This window comes from Sus scrofa, chromosome 13, assembly GCF_000003025.6.
Source record: "Sus scrofa isolate TJ Tabasco breed Duroc chromosome 13, Sscrofa11.1, whole genome shotgun sequence".
In the NCBI taxonomy this organism is placed as follows: Eukaryota; Metazoa; Chordata; class Mammalia; order Artiodactyla; family Suidae; genus Sus; species Sus scrofa.
The window spans coordinates 184,616,214-184,643,996 of NC_010455.5; positions in this window are offsets into that span (position 1 = coordinate 184,616,214).

Genomic DNA, 27,783 nt, shown 5'->3' on the forward strand with positions numbered 1-27,783 from the left:
TTTCATCACCCATTTACTCATTCTTTTATCCTGGGCTACCTTTTCTCCATTTATGCCAAATCATTTCCATTATTGGAAGGTATGTTAAGGTGAGCCACTGCAGTGGTCTACACAGTAGGCGTCAATACTAGTTTATCAACTGCTTCCCCTCACCCACTCTCATTCACATGGGGTAGGGTTTCAGAAGTAGAGAACTAGGGGGCTATTTTTACCATTAGGCAATATAACCACATTCATTAACTCCAGTTTTGCCCTATAGAGTCAGGACACCACCTGTTCTGACAGGTCCTTGGACTTCTAACATAAATGTTTAAAACCATAGTTATAATTTCTTGCTTAGAAATCATCACTGATTCCTATACTTGTAGTTTTAGCTTCTGGTTGGTAAAGGAAAGTTGCAGTGATATTGGGGAAAAAATATAATTATCACACCAGCATCCTCCTTGCTTGGGAAGAGTGACATAGTCATACTAGCATTCTCTGCCATGCCACCTTCCCCAAATCCACCAGAAAAAAAAGTTATCTCTCTAATGTGGACACTTCTTGAAGCCCACTCATGTTGAGTCTGAGCTTGCACTCATGAAGGCATGTGATCAAGCCCTACATGCCTATATCTTTCCATGTTTTAGGCAGTGTTTCAACTACCTGTTCTAATTCTTTATCAAACTATTACTCTGAGGAAGGAAACTCTCTGCTCATTGCTCATGGGATGGAAAGTTTTTTTTTTGTTCTTAAGAATTGTGACTCAGCCATTCAATTTGGTGCAGTGTGTTCTGTTCCAGTATTTTTTTTTTTTTAACTCTGAGCATTTGCATCTATCGCCAGGCCAGCAGAGCCCAGTTCAGAGTCAGTGTCACTTTCTTTGAGGGCATATTTGTAGTCCACAGGGGTGACTGGCATCAATCTGACTTTCCAGCTATGTTCCCCCTAAGGAATCTCTCAATCAGTCACCTGCAGTCACTGTCTCTTTTGCTAGAAGACAGAGTAGTTCTTATTGCCATTTTGTGTCTCAAATCTCCCTCTTGTACCCTCTGGGAACTAAATTCAGCACATCTCTGTATTGCCACAGGCCTGCCCCCAGTGTCCATTTATTTCGTGGACCCAGGTAGCTGCACAAGTGAACACATCAGGATATCTACTCATCAATTCTAATCACCTTCCAACCTGGAAAGTTGTTATGTTAGACATTGACATGTTCTATTTTTAAGACATACTTTAAATTCTTAAAGTGATTTCCATAGGGCTGTGTCCCATGTGAGAATCCTGTTAGTAGGTTTGTTTCCTATTGTCCTTCTGTCTGACCATATGACCAAGCCATTGGCGAGCATCAATGATTTAATGTATGGGCAGGCCACCCAAGATGGCTCTTCTCTTGCTCTCTGTACATTCCTTATTTAACCAGTCTCTCTACATACTCACCTGACTGAACTTCTCTCTTAATTATAGAGCCCAATGAGTAAATGCCTATCTACTTGTCCCTTTTCCACTAGAGATTATTCCAATATTTATATCAGAACTATCTCTAATATGATAGTTTATCAAAGGGACAGTGAGGGGGGTTTCCCTGGCAACTGATGAGCCAACCTGACATCACTTCTCCCCTATAACTGATAATCTCCCTCTCCTCCTGGTAGTGTAGACTACTGCCATGTCCTTCCCACCATCTGCTACACACAGTAGGGTGTTTGTCCATGACCTTGCTTTAGACATGTAAGATCCCTCATCCAATAAATCAGTGATGTTTCTGTCACTGACTCGGCTCTTTCTTTCATCTTGAGGTTGGGCAAGCACAAGGCTTTTGGGCTTGGTGGATGCTGCCCAAAAGTTAGTAAAAATTAAAACATTGTAACAAGAAGCAAGCAATTCAGCCACTGAGCTGATTTGTTTTTACCTTTTTCTGTCAGAGTAATGAACTTCCAAACAGGATGCTGTCTGTTCATCTGTGGACTACCATCCATAAATCAAACACCTCTTCCTTGGTCAGTTGATTGCTATTTATAGGACACTGTCCAAGCTGCTGGTAGAATCCAGCAGCTCTTCACACAGTTACAAATTCAGTCTTGGGGAAAGAGCTCCCTGTATTCTTGGGTTCCACTGGGATAAAGTTTTTATATATAGTCGTCCTTAAGTATCCGATGGGGATTGGTTGCACAGCTCCCACAGATACCAAAACCCAAGGATGTTCAAATCTCTTATATATAAAATGTGGTGGTATTTGCATACAACTTATGCATATACTTCTGTGTACTATAAGTCATCTCTAGATGGCATGTAATACCTAATACAGTGTAAATCTGTAAATAGCAAATTCAAGTTTTGCTTTTTGGATTCTAAAACATTTTCCAGGAGTTTCTACTGAGGCTCAGCAGTAACAAACCCAACTGGTATCCACGAGGATGCAGGTTCAATCCCTGGCCTTGCTCAGTGGGTTAAAGATCCAGCATTGCCATGAGCTGTGGTGTAGGTCACAGATGCTGCTTGGATTACTGCATTGCTGTGGCTGTAGTGTAGGCCAGCAGCCGCAGCTCCAATTCGACCCCTAGCCTGGGAACTTTCATATGCTGCATGTGTGGCCCTAAAAATAAGACCAAAAAAAAAAACCTCCATCCAGGTTGAATCTGTGGATGTGGGACCTGAAGATATGGAGGGCCAAATGTAAACTATTTCCTTTTGTTATGGAACTCTTCTGGACATTGCCCTCCCTATTAGAACATTTATCCAATATTCTCCAGAATATTATGGATATTTCAGGTTTTAAGATTATTTTATGTTCTTTAGTCATAGGGAGATGTATAACTAATGTCTGATACTAACTAGTAATTTTTCCTCAAATGAACAATCCCAAAGTCCCAGTTGCCACGGCAGGGAGGCACTCACAGGCTTTGCCGCAAGCCCTAGAATATATTCAGCATAGGGCTATCTCAGAGAACTTGTCCATAATAACACTCCAATTTCTATCCTGTACTTTTTGGGGTCAGCCAGTCTTAGCGGTTCCCATTTAGCATGTCCAATTAGTATTGCTTGAAAGATAGATTTACATGCCATGTGTTACAATAATAGGAGAATTGTGCCCAGTCAGACCCAATGTCTGTCCTAATAATACATTCATGAGAAAGAGCTACAACCGTGTCAAATAAAGCCAGTTGAAACTTACCAGCTCTTCTCCCAATTTTTACTTTAATCCCACCAAACCTGACATTCCTAATTGTAGCCTTCATTGGGTCTTCATTGGGCCTTCATTAAATAGGTTTTGGTTTTAAATATTAGGTAGAGGAGTTCCATTGTGGTACAGTGGAAACGAATCCAACTAGCATCCCTGAGGATGCTGGTTCGATCCTTGGCCTCACTTAGTAGGTTAAGGAACCGTCATTGCCCTGAGCTGTGGTGTAGATTGCAGGCACAGCTCAGATCCTGTATTGCTCTGGCTGTGGTGTAGGTCAGCAGCTTTAGCTCTGATTCAGCCCCTAGCCTGGGAACCTCCATATACCATGGGTGTGACCCTGAAAAAATAAAATTGATTAAAAAAAATTCTAATTTTCTTCCAAACCTCCACCTTAATACTGTCAGCTTTTGTGTTTCTATATTTGCTAAACCTAATTGAAGCCAATGTTTATGCTTCACCAGCAGGTTTTGATACGATGGTGGCTGTTATGTCAAAAAATCCCAGAAACTTTTATTTCTACCCCTTAACCATTACATCCACTCAAGTACAGAAGGCTTTGGGTCTCCAGCAGGATTTCAAACTGAGGGACCAGGGGCCTTTTGTCAGTCTTTATATTGATTAATCTGCTCAGTTATGGCATTAAACATTTCCACTTCTAGTTTGTCATTGAAATGTTTGCCTTTCTCATTTTTAAAATTCTTCCAAGTGGGGGCACATAAAGTAGACTTATTTGGTACCCTCAAATGTTGGGAAACCAGCAGGGGCTTTCATTGATCCATCTAACCTTCAAGAGTGGTGTATTAAGGTTTTTGTTTTGACAACATCACTGTATGCTTTATTCATCTCATTTTTAAATAACCATCTAAAAATCCCCACCCTTTTGGAATAGGCTTTTTGACTTTCCCCTTTCTCTTTCCTCTTTGATTCACCCCTGTCAATGTTTCCCTAATTCATCTCATTTCTCAGTAAACCTTTAAAAATTTCCACCTTGCCAGGACAAGTCCCTTGACGCTCACCAAGTAAAGTCTGTGCTTAGTCCAGCATCAAGCCTGACTGAGCATTTTCTTTCATTTAGCTATTGCACGTAATAATAACCAACAATGTATTGTATGTTTGGCACACTTCTTTTTATCTTGCATTTCCTTGGTTATCCTTGGAAGTCAGGTTCACAGCCATTTCTAAATACCACTAGTAACTTTTACGTTTGGTAAGTGATTGCAATGAAGCTGAAGTTTCATACTATGGGTGACCAATTAGCCATCCAGGGATAAAAGATTCCTCATTCCCTATCCTTGTATTATTTCTCTCACAAACCATATGTTTCTCTGAGCCAGGGCTGTTCTAGCAAACTCCATTTTTTTCTAACACCAAATGAAAGTTTTTTTCTTGTTCTTTTTGACATCAGTGCAAGGTATCTCTTCCAATGCTACTTAACTTCCTAGACATTGACTGTGTATTCAACAATTCAGATCTGATCTGACACTGTCTACTTGGAGTTGGCATCAGATCTCACAAGTTGAAGAGCTCAGTCCCACAAGACTGTCCCAGTTCCAGGTACCAGTCACAGATTTCCTGCTATGCATACTTTTGACCTATCAACTATAAATAGGTAGTTCCTGGCCCCCTCCTCAGGTTCAAAAATTTCCTAGTACATCTCACAGAATTCAGGAAAACACTTACTTACATTTTCCAATTTTTTTGTTAAGGATAAACTCCGAAATAGCCAAAGTGAAGGTGATCAGAGGGCAAAGTATGGGGAAGAGAGGTCATGGAGTTTCTAAGCCTTTTTCAGCTTCACCATCCTCTCAGCCCCTCATGTGTTCATGAACCTAGAATCTTCCAAACCCCATCATTTAGGTATTTTTATGGAGACTTCATTGGCTATTGGCGATTAACTCAATCTCTAGCTTCTCCTCCCTCTCCAAAATTTGGGGATAGGGCTAAAAATTCCAAGCTTCCAATTAAGACATGGTCTTTCTGGCAACCAAACCCTATCCTGACACTATCTAGGGGTCTGCTCACTAAGACTTGCATCTTTAGAACACAAGGTCTCTATCATCCTTATCACTCAGGTTTTTAGAAGCTCCATTTTAGGAGAGAAGAAGGAAAAGACCAAATATCTTTCTATGATACCACAAGTACATACCAACTCATCAAATTAGCTTAGTATAAACTACACTACCAATGAATGTATCTCACGCACATAAACACCAGTGTAAAGTTATAGCTCTTGACCAGGTATTTATAATTGCCTATTATTTTCCCCCTCCTTTATTGTAACTAAACTTTATTCAGGCTTCTATTTCCCCACAGGCTCCTGAACTTTGGCTTGTCCCTATCCCCAGGGGAAAGACTAAGATACAGAATATGCTTCCCCCAACCCCATCAGCTTATCCCCCAATCAGCAGGCCCACAGACACATTTCCTATCAAATTTGTTAGGAAAAAAAAAAAAAAAGTACAACCTATCCCTAGATAAAGTGTATATTAAAGGAATGATTTTGCTGAGCTCAGACTCTTGTCTCTTCTCATACACAGAAGAGCACAACTTCATTAACTCGAGATATCTGAATTTGTTTAATTAACAGTAATCTTTTGATGGTCTGACTACCTGTTTTCTTCTTTGTTTTTACAAAAATTCCTGTATATCCTGGCTCTTCTCTTACCTCTGGAATAATCCATCAGAGCTATCTGAGTTGCTCTCTCCCAGGCTTAATTCTTCAGTGTGTATGTTCTTAGTATGTCCACTGAATAAAATATAATGCTCACCTTTAAAGTTGTGCATTTTTTGAGTCAACAGATCCCATGTAATATACTATTTGCACACTCCTTCTTTGTCCAACTTCCTCTTAAAATTTTCTGCTAAGCTCTTTTTCCACAAAAGAAAATCCTTTTTTTATGTTTAATTTTGAGACACTTGCAGATTTCTGATCTCCAAGCTTTTTCCCTATTGTGTGTCTTTTTTAATAAAGTCTCTCCTTATCTAAGCTGAGATTTGTTTTTATTTGAAATAGGGTTAATAATACTACAGTTCAATCAGATATCAATATTAGCATTAACTTCACAGACAAAATGAAAAGGAGAATGAAACAATTCTATCATGAATTTGGGCAATGTAAAGTAGTTAATCTGGATAATTTTATGAATTTATAGAAGTGTTTTTTAAGGCGCTTTTTATAAACTGAGTTCTAAAGTGAAAGAATGGTAAAATCACATTATTTAAAAATTATATTTGGCTACAAAGCAAGCAAAATTTTCTTAAAATTATGGTACTTCATTTTTCTGAGCTCTTACATAAGTACATTTTTTAATTTCATTTATGTCTCAATTTTTAAACATAAGCAGACATCGTATAGCTCAATCTTAAAAAAAAAACAACTCAACTACTTTAATTTTTATTAGAGTATAAAAACAGGAATGCTTCACAAATTTGTGTATTATCATTGTTCAGGGACCATGCTAGTATTCTCCAGTTTTTTCATTCTAATTTTACTATATGTGCTACCAAAGCAAAGACCTAATTTTTTTTTTTTTAAGAGGCTGTCTGGAATCAAATACCCCATGGTTCAAGGTGGTTCAAGGGACATATGAAAGGGCTATAGCCCAAGGAGGGCCAATGAATCCCCTCTTAAAAATAATAATTCTAGGTATTTTTCCCACAGAGTTATCAGATTACAAAAACATTATTTATTTCATAATAGATGATTTTTTTTTTATCACTGAGGATTGTGTGATGAAACAATAGGGTGGAAGAGAATGTTGACGTTTTAAATGGAATTAGTTGTGTAAATAGATTTAGCTACTACATATGAGGTATTAGCCCTCTGCTTACTAAATTGATTTTAATAAATTGATTCCTAGAAACTTAAATATGTCAACTAAACAAATATATTTTCTAATAAGTGTTTATTGAAGGACAACAGGAAATTTTAGACAAATCTTAAAAATATAAAGGCAATACAAAACTGTTACTTTTTTCAATTCTCTTGCTTTTCTTCATCCTTTTTTGAAAATAACTTTGTCCAAGCAGACATGTTCCACTAGAAGAGAACTCTATATTGTCACTTTCTGATTTAGTAAAGCCATTATGTATTATTTGTATCAAACCAATAATTTCATAATAGGAGAAAAAATAAAATAGTCATTGCTAATGAACAAATAATTATAAAAGCATTATATTCATTTATGTCTTTAATTCCATTCCATAATTAAATAGGAAGCATAAACAATGAACAGAAAAGAAAGTTTTGTAAACTTTACAAATGATCAGTTAAGAAATTCAAACATATAACAAATACACCAAAAAAAATCAAACTAATTCCATAAATATTTCTCATATGACAAGGCCAGTAGTTTTCCCACTCTTTCTAAGTGGACTTACTGTCATGTAATACTTTTCCAGCTTATTTACATTCATGACTTTACCATTGCTCATAATTCACATATTATTGCTAAATCTACTATTTATTTTGAATCATGACGAGAAATAAGTTTAAGGAATAATATTTTTCATGTGGTTTCTTTTATTATTTTTCGAAACAATACTAAACATGTGAAAAACCACCGAAACTTCTTACATGAAAGTTAAATTTGAAGTCAAACTCTTTACAAATTTATTAGTAACTCTGTGAATTGTTTTTTTTCCTTCTAGTACTTTTATTTATTATTTCTTTTTTTTATTTTATTTTTTTTTATTATTTCCCCACTGTACAGCAAGGGGGTCAGGTCATCCTTAGATGTATACATTGCAGTTACAGTTTTTTCCCCCACCCTTTCTTCTGTTGCGACATGAGTATCTAGACATAGTTCTCAATGCTATTCAGCGGGATCTCCTTATAAATCTATTCTAGGTTGTGTCTGATAAGCCCAAGCTCCCGATCCCTCCCACTCCCTCCCCCTCCCATCAGGCAACCACAAGTCTCTTCTCCAAGTCCATGATCCTCTTTTCTGAGGAGATGTTCATTTGTGCTAGATATTAGATTCCAGTTATAAGTGATATCATATGGTATTTGTCTTTGTCTTTCTGGCTCATTTCACTCAGTATGAGATTCTCTAGTTCCATCCATGTTGCTGCAAATGGCATTATGTCATCCTTTTTTATGGCTGAGTAGTATTCCATTGTGTATATATACCACTTCTTCCAAATCCAATCATCTGTCGATGGACATTTGGATTGTTTCCATGTCCTGGCTATTGTGAATAGTGCTGCAATGAACATGCGGGTGCATGTGTCTCTTTTAAGTAGAGCTTTGTCCGGATAGATGCCCAAGAGTGGGATTGTAGGGTCATATGGAAGTTCTATGTATAGATTTCTAAGGTATCTCCAAACTGTTCTCCATAGTGGCTGTACCAGTTTACATTCCCACCAGCAGTGCAGGAGGGTTCCCTTTTCTCCACAGCCCCTCCAGCACTTGTTATTTGTGGATTTATTAATGATGGCCATTCTGACTGGTGTGAGGTGATATCTCATGGTAGTTTTGATTTGCATTTCTCTTATAATCAGCGATGTTGAGCATTTTTTCATGTGTTTGCTGGCCATATGTGTATCTTCTTTGGAGAAATGTCTATTCAGGTCTTTTGCCCATTTTTCCATTGATTGATTGGCTTTTTTGCTGTTGAGTTGTATAAGTTGCTTGTATATTCTAGAGATTAAGCCCTTGTCAGTTGCATCATTTGAAACTATTTTCTCCCATTCTGTAAGCTGTCTTTTTGTTTTCTTTTGGGTTTCCTTTGCTGTGCAAAAGCTTTTCAGTTTGATGAGGTCCCATGGGTTTATTTTTGCTCTAATTTCTATTGCTTTGGGAGACTGACCTGAGAAAATATTCATGAGGTTGATGTCAGAGAGTGTTTTGCCTATGTTTTCTTCTAGGAGTTTGATGGTGTCCTGTCATATATTTAAGTCTTTCAGCCATTTGGAGTTTATTTTTGTGCATGGTGTGAGGGTGTGTTCTAGTTTCATTGCTTTGCATACAGCTGTCCAGGTTTCCCAGCAATGCTTGCTGAATAGACTTTCCTTTTCCCATTTGATGTTCCTGCCTCCCTTGTCAAAGATTAATTGACCATAGGTGTCAGGGTTTATTTCCGGATTCTCTATTCTGTTCCATTGGTCTGTCTGTCTGTTTTGATACCAGTACCACACTGTTTTGATGACTGTGGCTTTGTAGTATTTCTTGAAGTCTGGGAGAGTTATGCCTCCTGCTTGGTTTTTGTTTCTCAGGATTGCTTTGGCGATTCTGGGTCTTTTGTGGTTCCATATAAATGTTTGGATTGTTTGTTCTAGTTCTGTGAACAATGTCATGGGTAATTTGATAGGGATTGCATTGAATCTGTAGATTGCTTTGGGTAGGATGGCCATTTTCACAATATTGATTTTTCCAATCCAGGAACATGGAATATCTTTCCATTTCTTTACATCTTCTTTGATTTCTTTGATTAAAGTTTTATAGTTCTCGGCATATAGGTCCTTTACCTCTTTGGTCAGGTGTATTCCGAGGTATTTGATTTTGTGATGTACAATTTTAAAAGGTATCATTTTTTTGTATTCCTTTTCTAATGTTTCATTGCTGGTATACAGAAATGCAACTGACTTCTGAATGTTAATCTTATATCCTGCCACTTTGCTGAATTTATTAATCAGTTCAAGGAGTTTTGGGGTTGAGTCCTTAGGGTTTTCTAGGTATAGTATCATATCATCTGCATACAGTGACAGTTTGATCTCTTCTCTTCCTATATGGATGCCTTTTATTTCTTTTGTTTGTCTAATTGCTGTGGCTAAGACTTCCAAAATGATGTTGAAGAGCAGTGGTGAGAGTGGGCATCCCTGTCTTGTTCCAGATTTGAGTGAGAAGGCTTTCAGTTTTTCCCCATTGAGGATTATATTTGCTGTGGGTTTATCATAAATGGCTTTGATTATATTCAGGAATGTTCCCTCTATACCCACTTTGGCGAGGGTCTTGATCATGAATGGATGTTGGACTTTGTCAAATACTTTTTCTGCGTCTATTGAGATGATCATATGATTTTTGACCTTTTTTTTGTTAATGTGGTGTATGATGCTGATTGATTTGCGTATGTTGAACCATCCTTGTGAACCTGGGATGAACCCAACCTGGTCATGGTGTATAATTTTTTTGATATGTTGTTGGATTCGGTTGGCTAAGATTTTGTTGAGAATTTTTGCATCTATATTCATCAATGATATTGGCCGATAGTTTTCTTTTTTGGTAGTATCTCTATCTGGTTTTGGAATGAGGGTGATGGTGGCCTCATAGAATGTCTTTGGGAGTATTCCTTCTTCTTCAACCTTTTGAAAGAGTTTAAGCAGGATGGGCACCAATTCCTCTTTATATGTTTGATAAAATTCACCTGTGAAGCCATCTGGTCCTGGACTTTTATTTGTAGGGAGTGATTTTATGACCTCTTCAATTTCATTTCTAGTGATCGGTCTGTTCAGTTGGTCTGTTTCTGCTTGATTCAGTTTTGGCAAGCTGTAAGATTCTAGAAAATTGTCCATTTCTTCCAGATTGTCAAACTTGTTGCCATACAGTTGTTCATAGTATTCTCTTATGGTTTTTTGTATTTCTGCTGTATCCGTTGTGATTTCTCCTTTTTCATTTATAATTTTGGTTATTTGGGTTCTTTCTCTCCTCTTTTTAGTGAGTCTGGCCAGGGGTTTGTCAATTTTGTTGACCTTTTCAAAGAACCAGCTCTTGGTTTTATTAGTTTTCTCTATTGTTTTTTGGGTCTCTATTTTATTGATTTCTTCTTTGATCTTTATAATTTCCTTCCTTCTGCTGACTTTAGGACTTTTTTGTTCTTCTTTTTCTAATTCGTTTAGGTGGAGGGTTAAGTTGTCAATTTGGGATCTTTCTTCTTTTTTGAGAAAGGCCTGGATTGCTATAAATTTCCCTCTGAGCACTGCTTTCACAGCATCCCATAGATTTTGAGAGGTTGTGTCTTCATTATCATTTGTTTCAAGGTAGTTTTTAATTTCCTTCTTGATTTCTCATTGACCCATTGGTTTTTTAGTAGCATGTTGTTTAGTCTCCATGGAGTAGGTTTTTTCTCTTTGCTTTTCCCATGGTTGATTTCTAATTTCATGGCATTGTGGTCAGAGAAGATACTTGAGATAATTTCTACGCTCCTAAATTTATTGAGATTCGCTTTGTGTCCCAATATGTGGTCGATTCTTGAGAATGTTCCATGAGCATTTGAGAAGAATGTGTATTCTGCTTTTTTTGGATGTAGTGTCCTGAAGATATCAATGAAGTCTAACTTTTCTATTGTTTCCTTTAGGATCTCTGTTGCTTTATTGGTTTTCTGTCTAGAGGATCTGTCCATTGATGTGAGGGGGGTATTAAGGTCTCCTACTATGATTGTATTCTCATCAATATCTCCCTTTATGTCTGTTAATATTTGTTGTGTGTATCTGGGTGCTCCTGTATTTGGGGCATATATGTTGTCAATAGTAACATCCTCTCCTTGGATGGATCCCTTAATCATTAAATAGTGTCCTTCTTTGTCTTTCTTTATGTCTTTTGTTTTAAAGTCTATTTTGTCTGATATGAGTGTTGCGACTCCTGCTTTTCTGTCATGTCTATTGGCGTGAAATATTTTTCCCCACCCTTTCACTTTCAAGCTATATGTATCTTTTGTCCTAAGGTGAGTTTCTTGTAGGCAGCATATTGAAGGTTTTTGCCTTTTTATCCACTCAGCCACTCTGTGTCTTTTGATTGGGGCATTCAGTCCATTGACATTTAAGGTGATAATTGATAGATGATTATTTATTGCCATTTGAACCTCGTGTTCCAGTTGATTCTATGTTTCTCCATTTTTTTTTTTTTTTTTTTTTTTTTTGGTTGGATGGTCTCCTGTTATTATCTGCTTGAGTGGTTTTTTTTTTTTCATTTTTTGCAAATGCAATATTTGGTTTTGGCTTGTGATTGCCCTGTTTTTTAAGTATGCTAACCCCTTCCCATAAATGTGTGTTTTAGCCTGATGGTCCTGTAAGTTCAAACACTTCATTACTATATTAAATTTAAGAAGAGAGACATACATATAAACAAAAAGGGTTATTTACCTCCTGACATCCCTTGCCCACATTTTATGGTTTTGATGACTCTTTTTTATTTTTTTCTTTTAAATTTTATTTTGTTTGAAGCATGTTCATGATTAAATCTGTATGCTGGCTTATTTGAGTGACATCTCTCTGATTGCAGTTTCCTCAGTCGTAGTTCTTCCTCTTCTTCTTCTTCTTTTTTTTTTTTTCTTTTCTTTTTTCTTCCCTTTCCTTCCTTTCTTTTTGGTTTAGAGAAGCCCTTTCAATATTTCCTTTAACCTGGGTTTTGTGTTGCTGTATTCTTTAAGTTTTTGTTTGTTGGGAAAAATTTTTATTTCCCCTTCTATTTTAAATGATATTCTTGCTGGATAGAGTATTCTAGGTTGCATATTTTTTCCTTTTAGCACTTTAAATATCTCTTGCCATTCCCTCCTGGCCTGTAGTGTTTCTGTAGAGAAATCAGCTGATATTCTTATGGGGGTTCCCTTGTAGGTAACATTCTGTTTTTCTCTTACTGCCTTTAGGATCCTCTCTTTATCACTAACTTTTGCCATTTTTATTATGATGTGTCTTGGTGTGGGTCTGTTTGGGTTCAGTTTGTTTGGGGCCCTCTGTGCTTCTTGTATCTTGAATCCAGTATCCTTTAGATTTGGGAAGTTTCCAGCAATAATTTCTTCAAATATATTTTCCATTCCCTTATCTTTTTCTACTCCTTCTGGAATTCCTATTATGCATAGATTGGCCCGCTTTATATTATCCCATAGGTCTCTTATATTGCTTTCCAGTTTTTTGATTCGGTTTTCTGTCTGTTGACCAGATTGAGTGATTTCCATTATTCTATCTTCCATATCACTGATTCGTTCTTCTGCATTATTCATTCTGGTTTTTACTGCCCCTAGTTCAGTTTGCATCTCTGCAAATGAATGTTCTAGTTTTTCTTGGCTCCTCCTTATATTTTCTAGTTCCTTTCTGAGGGTATCTGCATTACTGTTCATATCTTCTCTTAATTCCTTCAGTATTTTCACTATTTCTCTTTTGAACTCCAGGTCTGTCAGACTGCCGAGATCTGTTTCATTGTTGACTGTTTTAGGTGAGTTCTCCTGTTGGTTTGACTGGGAGTGGTTTCTCAGCTTCTTCATCTTGCTTGTTGTTTTCTTTCTCCTGAGGGAGTTGTACTCTCCGTGATCGGGCAGTGTTTGCCTTGTCACTGCCGTGGAATATTTCCTGAGGGCTGGCGTTGTTGGTCAATCTTTTTTGAGGCAGTGTGGCTTTTCTGGAGTGTTGATGGGGCTAACAGTGTTTCTTTGAAGCAAAGGAGGACTTCCTGAGGGCAGACAGGACTGAGAGGTCCACACCGCGATGGTAGCAGATTTCACTTGGCCATGCAGAGCTTGCTCTGGTGTTTTTAGGCTGTGGGGTTCTTGCAGGGGGTTGGCAGTGTTGGGCTGCTGCTTTTTAGGGGTGCATCACCCCCTGGGGGCTGGAGCAGCTATCTGGGGCACTGAGAACCTGAGAGGCTCTTCCCTAGGGCAGCCCAACTCAGAAGGACAGCCTGAGAATGTAGGCGGATCTTTTTACAGTCTGGCTGAGCTTGTTGCAGCTTTTCTGGGCTGCAGGGGGTCCTGCCTGGAGCTGGCAGTCCTATGCAGCTGGTCCACTAGAGCATCCCCTGGGGGCTTGGGCGGGTAGCAGGGCCGTTGGAAACAGAAGAGGCTCCTCCCCGGGGCAACCCGACTCAGAAAAACCGTCCGAGAATTAGGCCGATCTATTCACAGCCTGGCTAAGCTTGTTCTAGCTTTTCTAGGCTGCAGGCCTTTTCTCTGGGGCTGGTGCTGTTTGGTGCTGCTCTGCGGAAGTGTAGCCCCTCCAAAGGGCAAGCAGGCCTGTGCAGGGACAGCCCCTGCGGTGGTAGGCTTCAGGCAATTGTTGAGGCCAGCCCTCCTGGATGGCAGGCAGCCCCAGGTCCGTGAGAGCGTAGGGCGTGGCGGGGGTGGGGGGAGGGGATGCACTGGGAAGCACAGCTTTCAGCTAGCTAGCGGGCCTGTAAGCTTGCTGTGGCGTGGGGGGTATTCTATGGGGACCCACCCCTTCTTCTCTCCCCTCCCCAGCACGGGCGCAGACCAGGCTCTTCTCCCAGGTTCCCTCTGATGTGGCTTTCCCCTTCCCCACTCCTGGAGTATTGCTCCCTTCCTCTGCGACAGCTTTGTTTTCTAGTCTCCCAGGCAGTCTCTGCCCCGTCAACTGGTTTCTAGACCTCCCAAGCAGTTTCCGCTCTGCCCCGCCCCCCTAGCCGGGGGACTAATCTCTGGAACCGAGGTCTCGGTGCCCAGCCCCCACCCAGGCGGCGCCCCCCGGCCCTTTCTCGGGGACTAACCTTCTGCGGGGAGGTCTTGGTGCCCAGCCCCCACCCAGGCGTCCCCCGGCCCTTTCTCAGGGATTAACCTTCGGAGGCGAGGTCTCGGTGTTCAGCCCCCACCCAGGCGTCCCCCGGCCCCCTCTCGGGGACTAACCTTCAGAGGCGAGGTCTCGGTGCCCAGCCCCCACCCAGGCGTCTCAATTTTTGGTGACTCTGCCCGTAGTTCAGATGGTCCGTTGGGTTCTTGATCGGCTTTTCCGTACTCCAACTTACTGCTACACTCTTCTCTGCATCTGGAGATTCCTCCGGTTCGTTTGATCTTTCCCCCGGTAGGTGACTTTCCAGGGTGCGGGATCCCTTTCTCCTCCGCAGTTCCCTTTCGGGAGCCCCCGTCTCGCTCGGATTCGCCTTCTCTCACTCTTCTCTTTTCTCCTGTTCTGCCCAATAATGTCACGAATTTCTTGCCGTTATTGGAGTTTAGGTTCCTCTGCCAGCGATTGGTTGCTGTTCTGTGCGAGTCATTTATTCTGTAGGTGTGCTTTTTTTGTTGTGTTTGTGGGAAAGGGCGAGTGTGTCTTCCTACTCCTCCGCCATCTTGTCCTCTCCTGAATTGTTTATAAAATCAGCCATCTTGGTTTGAACTTCATTCTGATTTTCTAACTTAATAAGAGCACTCATCTGCATGTGAAGCTATAGTATTATAAACCATCTATATTTCTATAAATTGAAAAATATGTAAAGACATATGCACATTTATTATCATTGCAGAATTATTTACAGTAGCCAAGATATGGATGCAAGCTAAGTGTCTGTTGATATGCTCATATATATCTCTAGTTGTCTGCAATGAACCTGTATTCCCATAAAATTAGAAAGAAAACAATTAATGTCACTAAAAAGAAAAAGAAAAAAAATGAAGAAGTTGGGAATCTGTGAAAAGCCCCAAGAGAGACTCCTGGTGAATGAGGCAGGAAGTCTTCCAATTTCACTGTACATTCTCTGACTGTGAGAATAATACTGACTATTCTTAGGAGCTGGAGGAGATAACTTTAATAATTCTACTGATTATACCCACAAGTACAATTTATAACTGCTTTCTGTATACTAGATGAATACTCATATAGACTCTAATCCACTAAATGAACTTGAAACTTATGTGATATTATGATTATAATTACTGAGTTTTATAGGTGAGAGGAATAGAATTGGACTAAAATCGATCTTTTTACATATTTAATTTTGATTGGAAAAAAATACAGATAGTCAAGTAATAATGGAAGAAACCAAGGCTCTCAAAAAATATGAGGTCTGGAGTTCCCGTCGTGCACAGCAGAAAGGAATCTGACTAGGAACCATGAGATTGCATGTTCCATCCCTGGCCTTGCTCAGTGGGTGGATTAAGGATCTGGCATTGCTGTGAACTGTGGTGTAGGTCACAGATGCGCCTCAGATCTGGCGTTGCTGTCGCTCTGGCATAGGCTGGCAGCAACAGCTCCAGTTTAGACCCCTAGCCTGGGAACCTCCATATGCTGCAGGTGTGGCCCTAAAAAAGACAGAACAAACAAACAAACAAACAAACAAAAAACCCATGAGTTCAAATTCTAGACCTGTATGGCTTTTAGTATTCATTCCAAAATATTTATATACAATAAAATGCAAATTAAAATGTGCTAAGATAACTAAGTGTTCCCAGATTTGGTGACATGTCTCTAAAACTTAGTCTGAAAAAGCATTTATATAAATGAATCTTCAAAAAATGTGTAAAAATAAAGTGAGGGAATTTTCCTGTAGCTAATAGATACATTACACTGTCACTTTTAACCTAAACTAAATGATGCCTATTTTGTCCAGTTAATTCACTGAGAGTTATGTAGATCAGTTTCCCCAGATTAATTCAAGGAGTCTTAGAGAGAGAGATTATCTGTCCTGCATTTTGCAGAGAAAACTTGAGCTTAAGCTGCCTCTCTGATAGGAGATCAATGAAAGCATCTAATAAAAGATGAAGACAAATTTTATTTCATTTAACCTGAATTCTGGACTCAACAGTATTCTCTCATAGTGCCATAATGTCAAGATTAGCAGTGAACTTGGTTTAACTAGGAATTGTGTTCAAATATAAGTTAGACCCTTGGGAAGTTCCACTGTGGCTCAGCAGGTTAAGGACTTGTCATCATTGTCTCTATGAGTGTGCAGGTGGCTCCTTGACCTCACTCAGTGGGTTAAGAATCTTATGTTGCAGCAAGCTGCAGCATAGGTTGCAGATATGGCTCTGATCTGGTGTTGCCTGGCTGTGGCTTAGGCTGGCAGCTGCAGCTCTGATTTGACCCCTAGCCTGGGAACCTCCATATGCCACAGGTGCAGCTATAAAAAGAAAAAAAAGTTAGACACTTGGTACTCAAAGATAGTTCACTAATAGAAACATCAGCAACAATTGGAACATTATTAAAAATTTAAAATTTCATGTTAGAGCTTATTAAAATTGTTCCTCCCTCAAAATTAAATGCTTGCAAGCCCTGTTTTAATAAGACCCCCATGTCATTTGTATACACATTGAGTTTGAGAAGCACCTGGTTATGTAACCTTCATAAGAGATGCTTTAATTCTTTTATCTTTATTTTTGGCCATGCCCACAGCATGAAAAAATTCCCTTATCACATACGTAATTGGAAAGGATGTTCTTTAAAGTCTTTCCCAATCCTGAAAGTTCCACTGCTCTTTTTAAGCGAAAAAAATTGTTAAACCCACTTCTTTTTCTTTATTGGTATTTTGTCTAAGAAAAGCAAATTTAAAAATATAAAAGGAATTTTTCATTTTCTGTCATTTCCAAAGTATAGATTAAATCTCGAGGCCAGGCAACAAAAAACATGTAATAACAGTCAAGCAGTTTAACCAGATACTCTTTGTCTTTGATATCAAAACATAAATCAACCAATTTCTCTAATGTGCAATGAATTGCAAAATTCAATGAAGTTTTTGTCAACGTTGGCTCACAGTGAACCCCCTCATACCTCTTCCTCCATCTCCAATACCATTATCCTGCTTCAAACCATGACCATTTATCATCTGCATTTCCACAAAACTTCCCAACGAGTTTCTGAATTTACACATTGGTTCCTGGGGATCTATTGTCTATATTGTAGGCATCGTAAGATTTCTGAAGTAGAGAACAGATTGTTAATGCTTTGCTTAAAATCTTTCCAATGTTTTCATCTTTAGGAAGAAGCTCAGACTTTTTAAGACCCCCCGGTGCTTCTCCCTGGTGATCATAATCCTCTTCTACTTTTACCTCCTTTCTGCATCCATCCCCTTGTACACCGCACACCACACTCAAGGCATATTGAATTCCTGAACTTTCCTGAGTATCTTCTCAGCATTGGTTTTGAGTATTTAACACTTTCCTTTCTTTAATCTGTATATAGTGTGTAGTTTCATTTCTTCTCATCCTAAGTGCCACTTCAGCTGGGAAACCAGCCCATCCTAAAATCTCCCAAATAGCCCTCCCACGGGTTCCTACAGCACCCTGTACTTCTCTACCTTTGCACATATTATATTAAATGACTCAATTACTTATAACAGTTTTTAAAGTGTTATCTTAAACTTCTTATAGCAAGTTACCACTAAGAAATAAAACTGACCATTTTTGCTAAAAATATAAATTTTTAAAAAACCCAGAAATCACCGAAACTGCAGATAAGAAATGAATAGAAATTTGGAAGCTGGATTAAACACAAAGAGGGGAAAATATAAAAATGAAAATAACCCAAGAATCATTGTCTGGAGCTAGGCTAGACTTTATGTGGAAATGAGATTTAGAGGAAGGTTTGATTTGCAGAGTGATAAAAATAATTGATATAAAACATTTCTTAATAAAGAACAAAGTTCTTGCTAAGTAATAAAAATAGATTTTAAATATTCCCTTGTAAATTGTGTGGGACAAAAGTCTTTGTTGTTTCCAAATTTCCAATATATGCTACATCCACATACGATGAAAACTATTTTTTTGCAACTGGATTGGCAAGAGGCTAAGAGGAAAGAGTTGTAAAAGTGAGATATATAACTTAGCAGAAGGTACTCAAGCAGAAATAGGAATAAGAATTTAAGAAGGAGCCCATTAATATAATACTTAGAAAAGAAATGCAGAAAGTTCTATAAGACATATGTTAGGAAACAAGAAAAAATTTCATTAAATCTCAAAATGCAGTGTAAACTCAGCTGATAATCTGATTTAATCAAAGCTATATTCCCTAATAGGTTTGTTTTCAGTTTTTATTCTAGTTGACATTTAGTACTTTTTTTTTAATTTAAAAACTGTGCAACAAATACTGTCAGATGAAAAAATGAGTGGATTCATATTTAAAGAGAATTTCATTGTAAGAGAATGCTTTATCCCCAAATCCTATCATTCCTAAAATGGGTGACAGCAAAATTTCCCTCCAGCTCAAAAGAATAAATCTTAAAATTTGCCTGTGAAATGTGAAAATGTTTATTTAGAAAAAAAAGTACATTATACAAAATAACATTATTAATGGGTTTTGTTTCTATAGGTCTGGTATTACATGTATCGGAGTTACCTAAAATGTAGAAATGACTACTACAATTTAAGTTCCCACAGAGAAAGGTTTTTGTAGCTTCCTTATTGCTAATTTTCTGCATTGAGAAGAACACTAGGTGCAGAAATGTTAAGTTTAGAAGTACAGTGATTTAATGAAAATTTAGTAACTGAATGAGTGAAAGAATTCATCTTCCTAGCCCAACCAGTTGTAGATTCTTCATTAGATGATCGCTAGGAGGAGTGTGAAAAAAAATTGAGAAAAACTTATAGAAGAACCAGGAATGTTTTAGAAGAAAAACAAAAATACAGAAATACATTGGAGAGTATTGCTCAGTTTCCCTTTATTTATATGTGGACTATATACCACAGAGCAGGCAAGATACTTAGAATGTGAGTCCTGGCACTGCTAGGGTAACATTTTCAGTCAAAAACCGAATACATCCTGAAACCTAGGTATTTGGAGGGGATGCCTTGGCTTGGGGATCCAGAACATTTAAATTTAAAAAAAATCCATTAAATGTGTGCACTGTTAATAAACATTTACAAGGTTGTGATTTTCTGTTCTCAATATTTATGTGTAATAAGTAGAATTAATTGAGTTTTGTTGTATTTAATTTTAATTAATGTTGAGAGTAAGGAGGATAGTGCCAGCTATCTATATTTCGATTGCTGGGAGCTAGACCAACTACATGATTTGTGGGGCTCAAGACAAATTATAAGTGAAGGCTTCTTGTTCAGAAATTATTAACAGTTTCAGCACATCAACAATGGAACATTAAAACAAGTCCAGGGCCCTTCTATATGCAAACCTATGACACTGGTCCCTGTTGGGAGTAATGCTAAGCACAATGGCTTATGTTAAAATGGGATCTGTGCTTTTATGAGTCAATATCTTTGATACAAAAGCTATTTATACAAGAATCTATTTGAATAATAAAGTTATAATATTTTGTGTTTGCATTAACTTCCTTTAGTATTGATTTCAACTGCATCTTTCTCTTTGGAGATGGGAAAATTAGAGATACTGTTAGACATTTGGATAATGTATCTTCTGATTGAAGGTTTCTTAAAGACCAAAACAATGAAGCAAAGATAATTAACATTTACTAACCAATGCCACAGACATATTAATCCTAATGCAAAATCTTCATTATCATCATAAATTCATGTGTAATTAATGAAATAATTAATAAAATGAAGTAACTTGTCAAAGGATCACATAATCAGTAGGTGAGTAATTGAGAATCAACACTCAGATTTATTTAATATGAGGAAAGGGAAGCTTCTCTGATTTCTTTCTATAACAGATTATCTAGCCTTTTCTCTCTCCCTTTTTTCCCCCTATTACCCCCAAGGGAAGAGAAATTACTAATATTATTAATTACAACTCAGGGAATTAATTATATATTAAAAAATCAAACCCATATGGTTCTCTCTCTCAAAACTCTGAATTCAGACTCAATGATATAGATTCTTATAGGGAGAACTCACTTATGCTTTTAAACTAAATCTCACTCTGCTAAGGTCTGCAATAGTGTACTAGGTTCTTCCCTTATTTTTTTTTTATACCTTCTAATCCACATTTTTATTTTTTTATTTTTTTAATATATTTTTCTACCATACAGTATGGTGACTCAGTTACACATACAAATATACATTCTTTTTTCTCACATTAAGTGTTCCATCATAAGTGACTAGACAGAGTTCTCAGTGCTACACAGTATTGTTATTGAATCTTGTGTCCTCGGCTAGAAGAATGGAATGATTAGCAGGGCAGTGTTTATGTACTTTTGAGTCTTTAGTCATAGCACCCAACTTCATCATTCACTTCCAATATCTTAGAGGTATGTAGCCAAATAACTTCTGAAGTTGACACGATTTGAGCGCCAATCAGGATCCGAGACTTGCTAGTTTGACAAGTAACTTAACCCCACTATCTCTGTTATCACATTCATAAAGTAGGTGATACTAATTTCACAGGCTTTTTTTCTGGGTTAAATGAGATAACAAATACATAGTGCCTAATTATAAAGTCCACTCTACTAGACACAAACAATAATACTTATAAATATGAAATGTTCTATATTAGTCAGGGTTCTCCAGAGAAACAGAACAAATAAGTTATATTAATATAGGCATTTATTAATACACATACATTAATTATAGGATACATATTAATATATATTATAGGCTATGTATAGTTATTTATACATATGTATAAATACATATACACATATGTATATCTATTAAAGGAACTGGTTCATGCAGTAGTGAAGGTTGAGAAGTTCCATAATCTGCTGTCTGCAAGCTGGATAACCAGAAAAACCGAGGTATAATTCAGTCTGAAGCTTAAGGCCTGAAAACGGAGGAATCACTGGCTTAAGTCCTGAGTATCCTAAGAACCTGGGGGGAGCCGATATCTGAAGGCAGGAAAAGATGGACATCCCAGCTAGAGAAGAAACAGAATTCTCCTTCAGCTTTGTTGTCTTCTGACACTCAGTGACTTGGACTATGCTGCCTACATCAGGGAGGGTGAGTCTCCTTACTTAGTCCACTGAATCAAAGGCTGCGTCTCTTCCAGAAACACTCTCAGAGGCACACTCAGAAATATAGTACCAGCTATCTGGGTGTCCCTTAGCCCAGCTACATTAGCATATTAAAGTAACTATCATAGGTTCAAACATATATTTGGGGGCAAAAAAACTAATTAAAATATATATTTGGAAACAAAACTATTTGAAAATTGTATAGATAATTAAAGTTAGCTTTGAGAATCCTGATTAAAAGAGAGTAAAATAAGCATGTTCCATTTCAGTATGACTTGTCTAATTAGTGTAGTAAATTACATTAGAAAAGCTAGGCCTTTTCAACTAGAAATGGTTTCTGAAATAATTTTATCAGCTTGACATTCATAAAGCTATTTTTGGTCATATACGACAAAATTTGGCAAATATTCTAGTTTCTTGTGTCTGTATAAAAGCTCAAAATGTGACATTAACTATCATTCAGTGAGTGTGTTTCTATGGAAAGTAACATAAATAATGTATACATATTGCTTTTTAATAATCAGGCTTAGTTAAGGGCTAGAGCTTTGAAGGCATAAAGAAAAAGAGTTAAGGTTTTACATGTGTCGTGTGAGATTTAGAAAATACCAACTTGCAACTATTACATGGCTAAATTCTTTCCAAGAGTTTCACATGTCAATATTCTATTTTGGTGAATGAAGTGTAACTCATGTGTTTTATAGAAGATGTATGTAGGTGGTATTACTGACATATGGTTCTGAAATTTTAAGATTTTTTTCCTTTTTTTTTTTTTTTTTTTTTTTTTTTTTGCTTTTTAGGGTCACATCTGTGGCATATGGAAGTTCCCAGGCTAGGGGTCTAATTGGAGCTGCAGCTGCTGGCCCATGACACAGCCATAGCAATGTGGGATCCGAGCCCAGTCTGCTACATACGCCACAGTTCATGCCAGTGCTGGATCTTTATCCCCAGAGTGAAGCCAGGGATTGATCCTAATGGACACTAGTTAGGCTCATCGCCACTGGAACTCCTTGAAATTTTAAGATTTTTAACTTGAATTTTCCTTTAAACAGATGGCTGGTTCATTTTCATAGAGACATAGGACATAGGAGTACATGCAGTTAGACAGCATATATTTTGCCCTCAAGAAAAAAGATTTGATTTTAGTTAAGTACTTATACTTGTACAGTTTGAGATCCAAATTTCAGACCTATAAAGCTTAGAGCAGACTATCTGAAGCTAAAAATATATAAAAACAGGTGTTACAATAAATTGGCCATTATATCCATATAGAAGTAAGATTGTAGTAGAGAATCTACCAAGTAGAAGTCATGATGGATATTTCAAAATAAATTGTCTGCAAAAATGTACTCAACTGCTTAAAATGAGTTTGTCAATTAGGTGAGGTGATTTAAGATCATCTATTTACATTTGAAAAATATCAAATTAATTTTTCATTTTTGAATATCTGTTGCTTGACTTTTTTATACTAAGTATCTAATGCAAGATATTTAAGATCTCCTTTATGAAGTAAAACTGTCTTTTTAGAATAATGCACGTATCTTCTCATTTACTATTGTTGTAGATTTAGATCTAATACTCCTTATTTTATATACATATTTATACTCATTTTTTAAGGGAAAAAATCCCTCTTTCCTGGGTATTTTCTTTTCATTTCAATGTATGGAGGGGTCCTTGATTGGCAGAGTCATTTTATTTTCCCCATGACATCATTTTCCACACTATGTAATTACAGGTCATATCCAGAGCTGAGGAAAGGGAAATCCTGGAGTTCTTTTTTGTTTTGTTTTGTTTTTTAGTCTTGGAATATGATCACCACGAAACCCTACTTAATTTCTATTTTTCCCAAAGTTTAATTGTAATAATTATTAAATCTTCTTTCTAAGTAAAAAATTGCTATTTTGCTACTTGGAATCAAAGACTTCAGACTAATTTCCCATTAAGAAAATTATTGGAAAGAATAATACTAAGAAATACAAAGAGGTATTCCTATCGTGGCTCAGAGGAAATGAATGCAACTAGTATCCATGAGGGTGCCAGTTCAATCCCTGGACTTGCTCAGTGGGTCGAGGAACTGGTGTTGCTGTGAGCTGTGGTGAGGTTGAAGATGCTGCTCAGATCACACGTGGCTATGGCTGTGGTGTAAACTGGCAGTTGTAGCTTCAATTCAACCCCTAGCCTGAGAACTGCCATATTCCATGGGTGTGGCCCTAAAAAGCCCAAAGAAAAATAGAGCTTAGTCCTTATCCATGAAGAATTCAAATTCAGGTAGAGTTAGGAAAAAGCAAAATTCCAAAATTAAAAGTGAATTTGAAAACATTTGCAATTGAGGAATCACACATCACCGTGGAATCACAGTGACTCCTGTAAATATGGGTTTCCCGATCTAGAAAATTATGTGCCACTCTTTCTCCTAAACTTTTAAAAATTCAACATATTAATCTGTTTTGTCTATTCTTTCTTGAATCCTTTGAATTTTGTATCACTATCTTCCTTTGTTAAGGATGTGGAAGAGCATGAGTTCAAAAGTCAAATTACCAGACATCTATCATTCAACAAATATTTTATTTAGGGAACGTCATTTAAATTCTCTGTATTTTGGTTTCCGCACTACTAAAATATGGCTAAAAAGAATAGCTACTCAAAAATTAAGTCTAAAAAAGCGGATATTTAAACATCCACCAAAATAACTTGCATATAGTGAAAGTTCAATTAGTGTTTATTATTTTCTATTATTGTTGCAGCTTTTTATTTATTTCATACTTTCAAAATCTACCCCTATTTATCCTTTACTCATCAACTGGACTTGTTTTCATAAAATATAAATATGATCATTCTAGCTGTAGATATACTTATAGCTCTTTAGGAGCTCCCATTTACTTTCAAGATGAAATCCTAATGTTTTTTGAGAGCATGCTAGGTCTTTCACCCAGAGGGCTGTGTTTGTATCTCTGTTTTCATATCTATCCACTAATGTACTATCTTTCAATCACTGCCTCTTCTCTCTGCCTTTCAAATCCACTCCTCGTGTTCCAGGGTCTGGACAGAATGCACTTAACATTCAGTTCTTTAAATAAATGATGATGTTTCTTTTTATTATGAATCTCACACTTGCTGAATTCCCATTGCTGCTTCCTTTCTCCCTCCATTCAACTCCCTCCTTCCCCCTGGCAAACTCAATGTTATTACCTCCAGTAAACTGTCCCAGTTGACCCCTCAACTGCACTGTTCCCATCTCTGTGTGTGGCTCCTGGGTGAAGCATAAAACCACGGTATATTAGGGTTTCCAGTTTCTTTGTCTGATGCCTCAATTCAGTGTGTGTTTTTTATAGTCAGAGTTAGAGTCATTTCATTATTATTTGTTAGGCCTAATATATGTATATATTAATTTCTTCAAATTAGTTTATATTTAATGTGGCAAGGTGGTATTATCTTTGAGTCTTAAAAAAGTACTCCTGGGGGAGTTCCCTTCGTGGCACAGCAGAAATGAATCCTCCTAGAATCCATGAGGATGCAGGTTCAATTCCTGGCCTTGCTCAATGGGTGGGGAACCCAGTGTTGCCATGAGCTGTGGTGTAGGTTGCAGAGGCAGCTTGGATCCCATGTTCCTGAGGCTATGGTATAGGCTAGCAGCTACAACTCCGATTGGACCCCTAGTCTTGGAACTTCCATATGCCATGGGTGTGCCTGTAAAAAGAAAAAAAAAAAAAAAAAAAGTACTCCTGGTAACAATAGAAAATAAAACTCAGGAAAGCCACAGTCAGTCAGAGGTTTAAGCCTGTGAAAATACATGCATCGCGCCCCCCCCCATAGTGATTCATTCTTTTGTGTCCTCATTTTTTGCAATGTTAAGCCCTACAATCAAATTTTGACAAGATATGTATTCAATTTATATGATTGTGTGGAAGGGGAACATGATATATTGGGAAAATCAAGTATGCACCACAAATGAGATATACTTGATCGGCATTCTTGACATACAGTGGACTGCCTAGAAAACCTTGAGCTTGAGGTTGTTTTATGTGATTACTGGTTTCTTCAATTTCACTTAGAAGGAAGCGGTATTTTAACTGCCACGTCTCATAATCCCAACCTTATTGTCTGCTATGGGCTGAATTTTCTCTCCCCCAAATTCCTTGTTGAAGCCTAATCCTCAATACCTCAGAATGTGTTTCTCTTTGGTGATAAGGTCTTAAAGAGATGATTAAGTTATAATGAGGCCTTTAGGGTGGACCCTAATCCAACTTGACTAGTGTCCATCTAAGAAAAGGAAATTTGGTCACACAAAGAGATACCAGGGAAGCATGTACATGGAGAAAATGCCGTGTAGACACAGCAAGAAGGTGACCATCTGTAAGCCAGAGAGAGAGGCCTCAGAAGAAACAAAATCTGCTGACACCTCTCTCACTTTTAGTCCATAGACCTGTGAAAAAAATACATTTTGGTTGTTTACGTCCTCTAGTCTGTGATATTTTGTTTTGTCAGCCTTAGCAAAAAAGTACACTGAATAATAAATGTCAAGAGTCATGGTAGGCAGGATAACCTCCTACCACATAGATGTCCACACTCCAACTCCTGGAATCTATGAATATATTGCCTTACATGGCAAAAGAGACTTTGTATTTCTGATAAGGTGAAGGACCTGGATGGCGAAATCTAACTTCAGGAATTTTTAAAATTAGAAAATCTTCCCTGGCTTTTTCAGACTGGTGAGAGGAAAGAAGGGGAGATTTGATTGATGAGAAGGACTCAGCCTTTTGTTACTGGCTTTGAAGATGGAAGGAAGGAGCCGTGAGCCAAGGAACAAAGGCAGCCTCTGGAAGCCAAGAGCAGACATCAGTTGACAACCAGCAAGGAAAACCTAATATCAGGGAGGAAGAACCCTTCCTGGTTCTTCTGGAAGGTCTAAGACTTGTATTGACAAGAAACAAATTCATAAGAGAAAATCAAATTTAATTTCATGCTATTGGAACCAACATACATAAGAAGTTCATAGATGCTACACCCTCCCACCCCGATATACAAGAGATTCAAAGACAGAAAGATGAAATGAGACATATCTGCCATCCAGAGACAAAGGGTGGGTAGGGGCCTGGGGCTTCCAAGAATAGGAAGTCATTTCATTATTTCATTACAGGACAATAAGATAAGAGCAGGGAGTTCCCACTGTGGCTCAATGGCATCAGCAGCATCTTGGGAGATGCTATTTCTATTTTTTTCCCAAAGTTTAATTATAAGAATTGCTAAATCTTCTTTCTAAATAAAAATTGGTTTGATCTCCAGCCTGGCACAGTGGGTTAAGGATCTGGCCTTGCCACAGCTGTGGCTTGGGTTGCAACTATGGCTCAGATCTGACCCCTGACCCAGGAACTCCATATACAAAGGGGCAGCCAAAAAAAAGAACAAGAAGAAGATGAGCAGATGTCTCGTAATTAGATGTTTGCCCTGCCATACATATGGGCCACCTAGATAAGATATATCTCTTGAAATATCTCTTTTTCTGGGAAAAATTCCCAATTTAAATTCTTCTGGTTAATTAGGGGAGGGATAGTAGTTTCTCTTGAGCCTGCACTGTCTCCATGGCCTTTGGTTCCTAATAACCCACATGCCAAAGCGACACATCTCAGAGAAGCCTGTTCTGAACCCTATACTGATTTCAGACTTACAACACAAGAAACTAAAACCAAATAATATGAAAAGAACTCTCCTCTGGAGCCTCCAGAAAAGAATTCAGCCCTGTCCACTGGATTTTAGTCCAGGGAGACCTATTCTAACTTCTAGTCTACAGCATTATAGAATAATACATGTATTGTGTTTTAACATAATGTATTATGGTGCATTTGTTACAGAGGCAATTGGAAACCAATAAAATGTTCTATTTCATCCAAAATATGTACATAACAGGACCTTAAGTATGTTCATTGCATGAACATATGCTAAAAGCTATAGATATCCTTCAGTTTTTCCTTTTTCAAATATCCACCTTCACAGGCATCTTTTACAAGCCACTTTGTGTGCTTGTCACACAGCTATTCATCCTGGAGTGGGCTATAATTCACCATTATCTTGTTGACAAGGCTATGATTCGTTTCACACATCAGTGTTCATTAAA